Raw genomic sequence first — 14,344 nt, 5'->3', positions numbered from 1 at the left:
CAATGGAGATTTATGTGTGGGAATACCACAACACTTTCTCCATGCATGCATGGAGAATAGATGTGGTAATTAGTCATGTCATTCATTTATGCATGCAATGTATCTACTGTATAAGGTGAAAAGAACAGTAAGGCATTGCAATGCAAAAGTGCCCTGAATTCTAAATGTTGTCAAACAGTGGGAGAGAAAAAGTGATTATTAACCATTAAATTTTGCTCCTCTTTTTGTTTAAGATGACTGCATTGACTTGTTTTATGCATTTAATCTGTCTTTTTCCAGAGTTCCCAAGAAGGTAACTATCTAAATTCATAAATATAAGAAAAGAAAGAAAAGAAAAGAAAGAAAAACAAATTAAATTAACATTAATAAAGTCAGTCTGTATGATTATGTTTTTTGGACAAAGGCAATCAGATTCTAATCATGAATTATCATATAATAAATCTATAATCATATCTATTAAACATATATCCCATCTTTTCATGAGCTTTTTAAAGGTAGCAAATGGTAGTTCCACAATATTTCCTAGTCTAAAATGCCCACCTAGCAGTTGATGGTGAGTAAAAGATGGAATAAATGAATGCAATATATTCTAATCTGTTCTGAGTCATCTTGAATTGTGAGATGGGTGGCAAATGAATTTAATAATAATAAAATGCCAAATCCAGTCAACATCTGTCTGACTGTGCAATGAACCATAATAATAATGCATACAACTCAGTTTATTCACTTTGATTTGATAGTTCTTGGGATCAGATCTCCTTCAAAGAAAGAGTTTTGATTCATTACAAAAATGGACAAATTGTAGCAATAAACATGAAAAAAGAAAACAAAAGTAGTACCAATAGTAATAGGTGCTTTGTGTGCAATCTCAAAGCAATTGGAGCATCATTTGAACACCATTGGCATTGACAAAAATCACCATCAGTCAATTGTAAAAGGCAGCTTTATTTGGAATAACTTACATCCTACAATGATACTTTTAATGCCATCAAACATCCACATCTTTCTGTCCCAGGTTTTTGGGAAGGACTCAATAGGTGGATGAAAAAGCCAAGACCAGTCTGAAAATCTGGCTGACTCTGACAAACCATAATAATAATAATGCATATAACTCAGTTTATTCACTTTGACAAGGGGATCATACTATTTTTCAAAGCATCAAAATGCAAGACAAAAAAACAATGGGTAGAAAATAACCAAGAAGAAAAGAAATCTAAAACTACTGTAAGGAGAAAATTACTAACAGTGAGAACAATCAACAAATGGATAGCCTGAATTCAGAAGTTGTAGGTGTTCCATCACTGAAGGCTAGGCAAGAGACTAGGCAACCATTTGTCTGAAATGGTAGAGGTCTCCTGCTTGAGCAGTGGGTTGGATTAGAAGACCTTCAAAGTCTCTTCTATGTTTTATCAGATTTCTTTCAAGGAAGGAGGTTTCACTCACTACAAAATTGAAGAAACGTAGCAATAAAATAAAACATTACAAAAAAATTTTTAAATATACAATCTACATGCCAATTATTGCAATATTTAGATAAAAATACATATCACATTATAGGGAAGTTTGGGAAAAGACCACCTATATGCCTGTTTGGACTCTAATTCAGTTGCTCACTGTGGATGTGTAAGAAACCTGTTCCCTATATTTTATTGGAATATTATAAATAATTCCTGCAATGCTGATGCTAAACAGTTTTGATTAAATTCAACTTGTACCATACATGCACATGCAAAAAATGAATTCTGGGGTCTCCCTTTATCACTAACCATAACAATGTTATAACTATATCGAATGATCATAATCATAATATAGCAACAACAACCCATGGCTGGACGGCTATTGGATGTGGTCAACAACCCTGGATGGCTATTGGATGTGGTCCCTATGGTTATGGGATTGCCGGTTTTCAGATCAGTAGTGGCTTAGCCACAGTGATCCAACCCAGGCACCTACCATCACCAATGACAAAAAGAAATCAACAAAAGTCCATACCAAATTGGTTGTCACCTGAGTCGACAAGGATCGCATCAGATTGGCTACATGACTCAGTTGCTTCTTCTGGGGAACCAGGGCAACTGTAAAGTGACTGAGACAAAAGCACAAAATTTGGACAGCCGAAGAAAATCGAGAAATTATCAAATGTTACCATCAGTCAGAATGAACAGCCAGGGGATTTCAAAAAAGAATGATACAACTGTGGAAGGAAAAACACACAGAAAGTGACTTAACTGAACAAAGATTAATGGATCAAAGACGTTTCATCATCCATAAAAAACTTTTCACAAATGTGGAAATGCGAACATCTAGAAACATTTGCTAGAAAGAAAATTGTCAAGTCATACAATATTTCTATGGTCTTTTTAGAGTTTCTAACAGAAAGGGAAGGGGGAGCAGTGCAACAGCTTGCAAACCAAAACTGCATTCCATAAATGTTTTCAAGATAATAATTAGGCGACTAAAGTTTCTGCTGTGCAAAATTCTAACTGGAGAGCATGACTGATGACTCTAGGCTATGGATGTGTCCCATTGGAGAATATGAGTTATGATACACCCAGGAAGTGGGCAAAAACCAGGGTCAAGGGTGACAATGAATTATGTGTCTCAGAGTTGGCTACACCCAGGCAGTGGCCCACAGATTAACTCCCAATAATTCTTTTTAAGTTTTGGAAGTTTGGCTCCAGGCTCATGATTTAAATGGGGCTAACTGTGGGAATCCTGACAAAAACAGCAAGTAATGATAAACAAGCTAAAGAAACAGTTCCAATACCTGAACAAACTGACCAACCAATGGAAGAAAACAACATACAGGATGAAGATTTTTCTGTGCAACAACTCCAAAGTGTAGACCTAACTGATCTAGCAAAAATGCTGAAAGAAAAGATTGAAAACAACATCAAAGGAAACCCAGAAAGAAAAAGACTGCTTACCATTTGTGAAGTACATAGCAAATGAGTGAAAGACCTACTAAATGTCAAATGGCAACATTTTAACTTCCATCCCACCCAGCACACTACATGAAACAAAGCAACTAATGTACAGCACAGCTGCCATTATAACTGCACAATTGGGTTATAAAATGCTAAAAAAGAAATCCACTGGAACACCAAAGTGGAAAATTCGACTTGAAAATAAAATTAAAAAACTACGAGGAGATGTCAGCAATTTGAAATACTTGAAAGAAGGAAAACTAAAGAATTAAAAAGCTGAAAAATAGTTTACACAAAAAATACAACCAGTAGGAAAAAACAATAACAGAAATTATGGAAGAACTAAAACAGCATGTAATAGCAACAGCAAAGAAAATCGAAATATATGAAAGACAAATAAAACAATATTGTGAAATGTCCAGTTCAGAAGAAACCAACACCTCTTCTACCAGTCTATGAAAGTCGAATCCATGTTAATGTTCACCCATGTAAAGAAAAAACTTTGAATTTTTGGAAACAACTGTGGGAAAACCCAGTGGAACACGATAAAACTGCCTCCTGGATCAAAGGTACTCAAAAGCAAACAAGATGAAACAAGACGACTGTTGTCAAGGGCCAAACCATACAATTTATTGATATTGCTGTATCAGGAGACACCAAAGTCAAAGAAAAAGAGCTGGAAAATATGATGAAATACTGTAACCTGACCATTGAAACTTCCCGGTTATGGATGAAACATGTAACAATGATACCCATTTTCATTGGGGCACTTGGTATCATGTCCAATAATTTTACAAAACACATCAAGAAATTGCAGCTTCCTGCAATAACACCAGCGGAACTGCAAAAAACTATTCAGAACATTGTATATTTTAAGAATATACTTGGTTGATATCTAGGATGCTGTCAGAAACTTGTATCAACCACTACCACTAGTCACTGGTGTTTGTGACACATTTTTAAACATTCAGTTGACTGAGTTTCATGTTTAATGAATAAAAGAGATAATAATAATAATAATAATAATAATAATAATAATAATAATAATAATAATAATAATAATAATAATAATAATAATAATAATACAATCCTTGTCTTTTCCTTTGTGTGTTTGTTTTAGCATCCACATAGAACATTGAAGGAGCTGTGAGAAGCAGATATATATTTCATATTTACCAACCACTACATGAACTGAAACTCAAAATTCACATCTCTATTATTTTTCCCCCAAACACTTGTGTTCAATACTGATATTATCCCTATGAAGCCGTTGTGTATTTCCATGCTCTGCATCCTTTTAATCTATTGTTTTTATCTGCTCTAATCACCCAGAATCACTGTGTGAGATAGGCATCTATATAAATTAACAAATAAATAAATGAAGGGGTGAATCATTTTTGAGGGACAGTAAAATTGATTCATAGGAAAATCCTATTATTATTAAATGCCAATTTTAGTGTGTGAACTAAATTAATAAAAAAAAGAGATGAAGCTAATTCTATGCATAGAAAATGAAGGAAATGGAATTGGCCAAATCCAAAAAGAGAAACTAAAAAAGAATAAAAGTGACAAATTCAGGTATCCAGAAGCAGATAAGATTTCTGAAGGTTTTTGTATGCAAGGTTCAGTATGTATCAGTCAGAAGATTATCAGAAGTGGTATTCATCAGGGTCTGACCAGTTCTGGAGAACCGGTAGCGGAATTTTTGAATAGTTCAAAGAACTGGCAAATACCACCTCTGACTGGAGATTTTACAGTATCCTTCCCCTGCCATGTCCACCAAGCCATGCCCACAGAACCGGTAGTAAAAAAAATTGAATCCCACCATTGGCTATCCTGATGTATTTGCTTACTGGACAAAGTTCTTGGAGTTGGAATACTTTAAGTCAATATGCTATTTAAGTCTCCAGGTATTCACTGTAAATAACCAGGATTTAAAATTTTAATTGGAAGGTGTTTAATTGGAAGGTATCAGTGTTTCCTTCCCTTGTTTAGTTCATTCTCACATACTTGCTTTCTAAGAAAATGTGAATTGTAGTTGTTTTTTTAAAATAAAACTAGTTTGCTTACTATGCATTGAAATTCAATTCCATCTACATTGTGAGCTATTACGACACAAGGGTTATAAGAGCTGGATGGATGGGGAATGCATGTCCACTATCAAATGCATGTCCACTATCAAGTATTGAAGCTTTTGGGGTGCCTTTAGGACAGAAAAGCCAATTTCCTTCCAGGTTTGTTGTTGAAGGAAAAAATGAAGAAGGGATGCATGGCAAAGTATTGAACTCCTAGAAAAAGACAAGATACTCTTATAACAAAACAAACAAAATAAATTTCAAAGTAACAGAGAAATAACATAGTCATGCTACAAGAGTAGCACAAGAGGTATACAAATGTAATTTAGAAATATAATCTCTAGGGTCACTAGAGATGTTATGAAATAAAAAAATTAATCCAACAATTTTGAGTTGTTGTTTTTTTAAAAAAATCTTTGGACTATAAAGAATTAATGCCTGAATTAATGTATTTCAGGAAACACGATTTAGAATTGTGGTTTGTCTTATCAATACACAACCAAATGCATATCCTTTGTTGTATGCTGATATAAGAGCAAATATTAGCACTGTATATAAATGTCTTCTGTCCTGTATAGTAATCTGCTCATTCTTTAAAGAAGCCTAATGAAAGTGTGGTTGCTGTGGTAATTGTTATATTATGTTAGAAAAGTGCCAAGCTTATAATTACTTGCAAAGTGACTTCACAGTTCAACTTTAATATACACAGTAGAGCTGTGGGATAGTAAAAGGCAAAGAAAACTAGAAAAACAAGTCTATTTAGTGGTAGTTTCTTTATTAAATTAAACTTTTAATACTTCACTGTGTTTACAGTAAATTAACTAGTCACAATTTTTAATGCCTGCCATTTGTTCTTTTTTTAAAAAAAATTCTAAGCCACTAGAGGATAAATTCTTTAAGAATGTTCTCCCAGGTATGTGTAGAATATTAATTAGGACTGTCTATTTCTGTTGGATAATAACAATGTCCAAGAAGTGAATAGAATCTGTGACCTGTGAAAGAACTATTCATATGCTTTAGACTGCCTTGGGACATTATTTAACAAGAGAACATGGAAACTTTTCACAGTCATCCCAAACTTTTCAACTGCATGTTTCATGGTTTGCTTGTTGTGTCTGAACACACACACACATTCTCTCCCTTTCTATCCCTACCCCCAAAGTCTGCTCTGTTCTTGGGAAGGAATCTACACTTCTACTCCTTTCAACAAAAGTTTTAATGCTTTTAGTGATTATTTTTGCTTTGATCAGTATGGATATTTGAATGGAACACAAATAACAGCAGGAAGTGACTGCACGTCATCTTAATCTTAGCTGTATCATTCAAAATAGAAAGACAATTTTTTAAAAAAATAACTGTTCAAATTTATATAAAATAACCAGATTTCAACATAGTTTGGATTAATAGATTCTTTTCCTGGAAGATGGGGAAGTTTTTTTTTTTTACATGCTCCTCTGCTTGACTTCAAGCTGAGTAATTTTTCAATGGAACAATACAGAAAAAAATATGCTGGAAAGAATATTATATTATTAAAAAATATTTCTCAAGGATATGGGAAGAACATTTTTCTAATTTGTCTTGGAAATATCAGTTCCAAAACATGTATACTACCATTTGGTTCCTGTTCTCCTATATTTATACTAAACTTGAGGTAGATAGAAGGATTATAATACTAACCTTGTAACCTAATGTCAATCCAGTGTCAATTTTCTGTGGTAAAGGCGAAGTGCACATTTTGGGGATGATTAGCAAAAGAATGTATAACACAAGAGATGAAGCAAGATGAATTCCTCCTCCCTGGACTGGAAAAATGCTGGACAACTGACAATTCTGTCAAGGATCCTCAGTCTTTTCAGACTGGAATTCTATTGAGTAATCTTGCATGATGATACAGGGATACACATGCACATACACATACATACATACTTACAATATTATAAAATCTTGCAATATTTCAGTGAACATGTCAGGCCAAGATATCAAGTGAGATTGCAAAGGGATGTTTTTTTTTCATGAATACCTACTAGAGTGATGTTGTTGTCCTGGAATCCATCTCTATTATATTGTTGTTTTGTAGTATAAATTTCATCTGATTATAGCACACAAAAGGTTTATGATAAGGAACAATACAGTATTGAACTAGGTTGTTGAAATGATTTTGTGGAATAGTCATAATGGAGATGAGATGAGGAATTAAGAAATGTTACCCTAGTCTCAACACACTATACAACACACCACAAACACACACACATACAGGTTCATTTTTTGGCTTTTTTATTATTTTACTTCAACTCAGTCATGATATCAGTGGATGACTTTCAATCCATAACTGGATCACATTCAGTGTTCACCAGTAGCATAGGATAAAACAGTTTTCTGGGCAAGTGTATCTACTATTAAGAATTCTTGCAAAATAACTTCCAAGTATTCACTGAATTTCTAGAAGAGGATAATATACAGATTTCACACTTGAAAAACTAGTATTTATGATGCAGAAAGTTAATTTTTGAATATATTTCTGAGATGCAACATATGAAAATTAGTTGTTAGGGCCTATGTAAAAAAACATGATAATATTTGAAGAACTTTATTCATAAGTGGTTAACAATGTTCCATTAATGTGAAATGCTTCGTTGTTTAAGGAAATAAAAGGGCATACATTGAAACCTGAACTGAGATGACATGAGATCTAATGTAATGTAGTTTTTATAATGTCAAATTAAAGGCAAGTTGAAATTTTTATTCAGCTGTACATTCAATTGATAACTTTGATCCTTCAGCCTGACATATTTGTAAAAATAAAATGGGGCAGCTGAAATGCTGCTTTGCTGTTTTGGGGGAATGTGGAGAAATACGATAAATAAAACATAAAATGTTGAAGAGATTTCTGAGCAGTGGTGTTTTGATATTACATCTTATATATCCTGAGTGATTAAAATGCATACTTTCTCACATGGAAGTTGCTATTCAGAAAATAAATGATACTCTGACACTTTCATAGTTTTTGTATTCACGTTTTCTCTCCTTCATCTAAGCTATGAAGCCCTTTGAAGCCCTTTCATTTCTTTCTTATAATCATCCTTCCTTATTCTTTACTCTTCTGTCCTTGTTTTTTTTTAAGTAACAAGCACACTTGACTTATAAAAAGAAAAAAAGAGATATACACTCTATATTTCTTCAAAAGAGAAAGATATGATAATATTTGTTATACCAATCTGATTTGTTTTGGGTTGCCTTGAAAACATAAACTAAGGACCAAGCATCTGACAATATTGATTTTGGAAATGATTACAAAATTGCTATGTGAGACAGAAAAGATTGAAGTTGCTATTAATTCCCACATCTAAGAATTTAACCATTTGTTTAAAAATAAATTAATATCAAACCAAATAATTGATTCCAGGCAAGTCCATGTGATCATTTCTTCCTCCACCATGCTTTCCAAATATATAATATGCACAGAATATTTGATAGTAATTGGATTTTGAACACATGCAGGCTCTAGTTCTCAGCGATATTCCTCGGCTACAAATGATGTGATTAAGAAAACGCTGCAAACTAAATTCAACAGTATCAGTTAAAATTCTTCACATGAGGATTACTTTCTTCAAATATATCTTTAAATACTCTCAGGAGAGATTCCGTGGAGAAAAAAAAGACCTCACAATTTGCTTGATTGAAGCAATCGAGTACATGAAATTAAATTCTGCAAATAAGGACTCAAAGAAAATTGAGCTTTCCATCTATGTTTAGATGTTTGCTATGATGTTGCAGACTTTTCTTATGATATTACTTTTCATAATGTCTGTAAACTTGTAAGGGCATAAAAAGCATACTAGATCACTAGAAATTGCCAATAATTAGCAATTTGCAAAGATTAATCCACATCATCCAAAGTAAGGCTCCTAGAAGCAAATTGCAAACTGAGTGCTTTTATATGAGATAGATCATGGAATTTCTCCAAGACACATTCTGGTACACTTGGACTTAATATTTTCTTCTCTCAAATTTGATAACAATTATTGATGTAGTCACGAACATCCACCTTTTCCAACTTGGTTCCCTTTTGGTAATTTTAGAGGGTACTGCTGACCAGTTATGGTGGATTTTAAGAAGATGGAACATTCTTCAGAATTAATTCCAATATTGTTGGTGAACTGATAGAATTTCTATCCTGTGATTTTCCTTCACAAACGTTGTTAGGTTGGTTTCTTTTCTGAATCTACTATTACTTTTAGGATGAAGATAACCAGTGCATCTGCAAAGCTTTATGTAATGTTGCATTTCCATGTGTATCTTTTTTGTCCCTGTAAAGTGTCTCAATATTTCTATTGGGAATATTTAATAGAAAAGTATTTTTACTGATTATGGCTTTTACCGAAAATGTTTTATTTTGGTATCTTGTAAAAGCTCATGGTGTAATACATAAACTGTCAAGACTAATTAAGAAAAATGCTGATATTATGCTGCATTGCAAAGGATTGTATTTTTGGAAGATGGCTATTTTCATCCGTTCTAGTCAGTCCCTTGGCAAATATAAATAAAAGTGTTATCACTTCATTTTAGATTATGATGTGTTGAATCAGTTCTGGTGAAGATAGATGTTTTGAAGAAGTAGTAAGAAAGTCATATATTAAAAAGATTGGAAGAGAAGTCAGAACAAAATTATAAATGATTCATTACAGAATCCTTTTATAATGTATAGATCTCCTCTGAATTCATTCCTGCAATTACAACTCTACACAGTACTCTTCAATATCTTCATTAATGATGTAGATGAGGGAAAAGAAGGGGAACTTACCAAATTTGCAGATGATACTAAGCTGGCAGGAATAGCTAACACCCAAGAAGATAGGCTCAAGATCCAGATGGATCTTGACATACTAGAACACTGGGCCATATCTAATAAAATGAAATTCAATATAGAGAAAAGTAAAGTCCTACACTTAGGCAAGAAAAACCAAAAGTACACATATAGACTGGGTGAAACCAGGCTCAATAGCAGTAACTGTGACAGGGATCTTGGAGTCTTAGTGGATAACCAGCTAAATATGAGCCAGCAGTGTGCAGCAGCCACCAAAAAAGCTAATGCAATCCTAAATTGTATTAACAGAGGGATACAGTCAAGATCAAGGGAAGTACTAATACCACTCTATAAAGCCTTAATAAGACCACACCTAGAGTACTGCATCCAGTTTTGTTCACATTATAAAAAATGTGTTGAGACTCTAGAAAAAGTACAGAGAAGAGCAACCAGGATGATTAGGGGACTGGAGGCTAAAACATATAACGAACGGTTGCAGGAACTGGGCTTGGCTAGTCTAGTAAAGAGAAGAACCAGGGGAAACATGATAGCGGACTTCCAATATTTCAAGGGCTGCCACAGGGAGGAAGGGGTCAAGCTATTTTCTAAAGCGCCTGTACAAGAAATAATGGATGGAAATTGAACAAGGAGAGATTTAACCTGGAAATAAGGAGAAACTTTCTGACAGTGAGAACAATCAACCAATGGAACAGCTTGCTCTCGGAAGTTGTGGGAGCGCCATCACTTGAGACTTTCAAGAAGAGATTAGACTGCCATTTGTCAGAAATGGTGTAGGGTCTCCCGCTTGGGCAGGGGGTTGGACTAGATGACCTACAAGGTCCCTTCCAACCCTGATTATCTTTTATCTGTTATACAGAACAGTCGAGTTAAGCCATGCCCAGGCTCCTTTCTGTCTTCTTCCTTACACAGCAAATACTGTTTCACTTTCCAAACAGCACTCAACTCTTTCACACACTTACAGGACACTAGCCAGATTAATATCGATGGATGCCATTAGGCAGAGGCAGAATTTTTACCCTCTTATTTTCCTCCCCCAAAACTAAGCCCAGCCACATGGTTTCATAGCGAAGCACGGGTATTGAGCTAGTATATAAGAAATGGAATAGAGATAGCCCTGTTAATTTTAACTATTAATTTTCTCAACATCAGCAGTACGATCTCTTTTACAGATTTAGCAACCACACTTAAGGACTGGATTATTCAAGAGAAAATTTTGGACAGGAATAGACTACATTTAAACTGGACAGAACCATCATAACGTATTGTTTGGTCTTGCAGCATTTTTTAGAAAAATATGTTTTTAGACTTTCCCAGATTGCTTTATGATTGACTTTGACTGGCCCCAGGCAAGAAACATGATTACCTAATGATTTCTGGAAATAGAATTACAACATAAACTGGAACAATTATTCAGGATATGCAAAACACCAAGAATTGAGAGATGGTTTATTTATACCCTGATAACCAACAATGAAGATTGGGGGATCTTCGTTAGGGTATGTTGTAATATATTTTTTCTGTACTGTTATAGTTCGGAAAACGTAATGTTCCTAAAGCAAATCATGTGACATGGAAGACGTTGTAATGATCACCCCTGTAATTTCATTTATAGATTTTAGTTGACAGTACATTAAAACCTTATTTTTCCTATTTGAACAACAATCTCTGGCAATTAAGATGATTTCTTGTTGATTTTTTGCTCACCAGGTCTTTGATGTAATTTATAATGTTGCAAAGTTTAATTTCAAGAATAAAATATAGTAAAATGACCTGAATACCACTGTATATACTGTTGCTTATGCTTTGATTTGTTTTTATTCTGGTTTTTTCTTGGGTCTGTATTTGTTTGCTGAATTGACTTTAATTAAATTGAATTGAATTTACTTTTGTATCACTCTCATAAAGAAGCAGGAGCATCATTGATCTATTGTGTAATATTTAATAGCAGCAGAACAATAGAGGAAAATATGTAGTAAAAACATGAATAAAGTTAAATGTTCCCCTTGCACATACATTCCGGCTCTAGTGGCGGTGCTCATTTCCATTATAAAACCGAAGAGCCAGCACTGTCCGAAGACGTTTTTGTGTTCATGTTACCAGCATAACTAAACACCGAAGGCACACAGAACGCTGTTACCTTCCCACCAAAGTATTTTTCTACTTGCATTTTTACATGCTTTCGAACTGCTAAGTTGGCAGAAGCTGGGACAAGTAACTGGAGGTCATTCTGTTATGCGGCACTAGGGATTTGAACCGCCAAACTGCCAACTTTTCTGATCGACAATTTCAGTGTCTTAGCCACTGAGCCACCGCGTCCCTTCAAAAATATGAATATGAATGAATTTAAACATTTTTTCATTGAATAGCATCATGTCTGAAGCATGTACACAGAAAATGATTAAAAGTAGTCTCACATAATGAGGACTCAAGATTGTTGCATATTGCTCCTGAACTGTGGAAAACCCTCAATCAAGAGATGTACCTAGTTGTAACGTTTTTACTTTAGGAGGGCAGTCAATAGTTTTTTGACTTGGACACTGAAAAATTGCTATTATTTATGAAATTTCTGTTGGGTTTAAAATAGTGTTTAATTTAATTCAATAATTATGTGCTAATGTTATATGTACATGGACAATGTTATGGTAGGGCACCCAAATGCTGAATTCTTATCTCTTTATATATATATATATATATTTTTACTGACCCTGTAATCCCTTGTATCAGAGTGGAGTTGAAACAACTGAATGGAGCTGACTCTTTACTGGCTGGATGTCCTTCCTGATGCCTATGTGAGGTTCACAGCATGTATTTTGTTTTTGTGCCCAGAGACAGAAATATCTGCTGCAACCTAGGATAGAATTTGCAGCCTCCTGAATGTGAGTTGAGAGCTCCACTTCTAGGCCACCATGCTGCTCTCTATCTCTTCATATATAAACCTTGACATTTTCCAGTGGTATAAACACAAAATTCTGTAGGGTTCCATTTTTCTCTTTCAGTTCATAGTTGCTGCCTGTAATTGTAAGCAATGTGATTGGTGTCATTTATATGAAGAGTATCTGAGGGTTTTAGTACTAGAAATCACATTTTATGTAGATAGGAGAAACGATAATGACTAATGAAGCTTAAAATTTGATACAGACTTTAGGGAGAAGAAGGCCAGGTCTCATCAGTTTTTCCAAAGAGATTGCTGATGGTCGTCCTCCTCCCCCACTTCTCTCTCTCATCTATCTTCATCTAATCATCTAATCTATATACCTTTTCAATGCTGTTCAGAAGGACTATCTATCTCTATCTATCTATCCACCATCATCTCTCTTTCTCTCTCTTTCTCTCTATCCATCCATCCATCCATCCATCCATCTATCCATCCATCTAGCCTCATTAGTATCCCCTTTTTACTGACCTCAGATGGACGGAAGACTGAGTCAACCTTGAGCTGGTGAAACTCAAACTGTCAAATTGCCAGCAGAAGTAGCTTGTAGTACTGCATTATAACCACTGTGCCACTGCGATTCTTTATATATAGATATAGTGATTATATATAGATTTCTGAAAGAGTGCTTTTGTTGGTTTAAATTTCTGCTAATGAACTCTTCTATAGATAATGTAACCTTTTAATCTTAAAGTGCTACATTTCTTGGTTCCTACATACCTGTAAAACTGGTTTTTCAGGTAGAATGGATGTAGTATGCTTGCTGCAAAATAGGATATTGACTTTACCCATACGGCTTTTTTTGCGGTGGCCCACACTTTATGAAATAAGTCCCCTCTGAATTCAGACTGATATCAATTCTGACATTTTTGCAGAAATCTGTCAAACAGAATTGTTATACATGGTACTTCCATAACGTTTTTCATTGCTGAATTGGCACATTTGCTTGTTAAGATTTCTCTTATTTCTCCCCCAAATTTCTGTTATATTGGAATTTTTTACTGGTTTCAACTGTATTTTGCTTTTGAATTTTATTATGGTAAACTGCCATGAGTTGCACAATTTGCTAGTACTAAAATAAAGCTATGAATCTTAGCGCTAGAAATATTTGATAGATGTGAATTAAAACTGGGATAAATTGTGGTTTTTTTACTGAAATAAATAATATTACTTTGTTCAGACAAAGCTTTCGGTACATCTTAAAAGCTAAACTAAAATACTACATTCAGAGTCTTTGAATATAACTGAAAGAAATATATAAAACAACCATGGACAGGAATTAATATTTTCTTTTACTTGGTCTCATTTCTGTTTCAATATAGTGTTTGATGAGTTATTTATGTTTTTTTAAGCACCCTTGGAAAATGTGGACACAATAAAAAAGCATCTTGAGTTCAAAGTAGTCTTGTTTTCATATAAATCCTTCCTATCACCTGCTGTTTGTTGCTCTTTGGTTATGTCATGAATCCCACTGGATTGTTAAAAAAAAAAATCTAACTGGTCCTCTGTAAACTGGTGGTGCCTATTCATTTTCCATGTATGGTTTTGTCCCCACAGCTTCTGATGTGAAACAGATTTTAAGTTT

The sequence above is a fragment of the Pseudonaja textilis genome, chromosome 4, assembly GCF_049901715.1.
Source record: "Pseudonaja textilis isolate UNSWEBS1 chromosome 4, rPseTex1.2, whole genome shotgun sequence".
Lineage (NCBI taxonomy): Eukaryota > Metazoa > Chordata > Lepidosauria > Squamata > Elapidae > Pseudonaja > Pseudonaja textilis.
The sequence above is the reverse complement of the archived record's forward strand: the minus strand, read 5'-3'. Positions refer to the sequence as shown.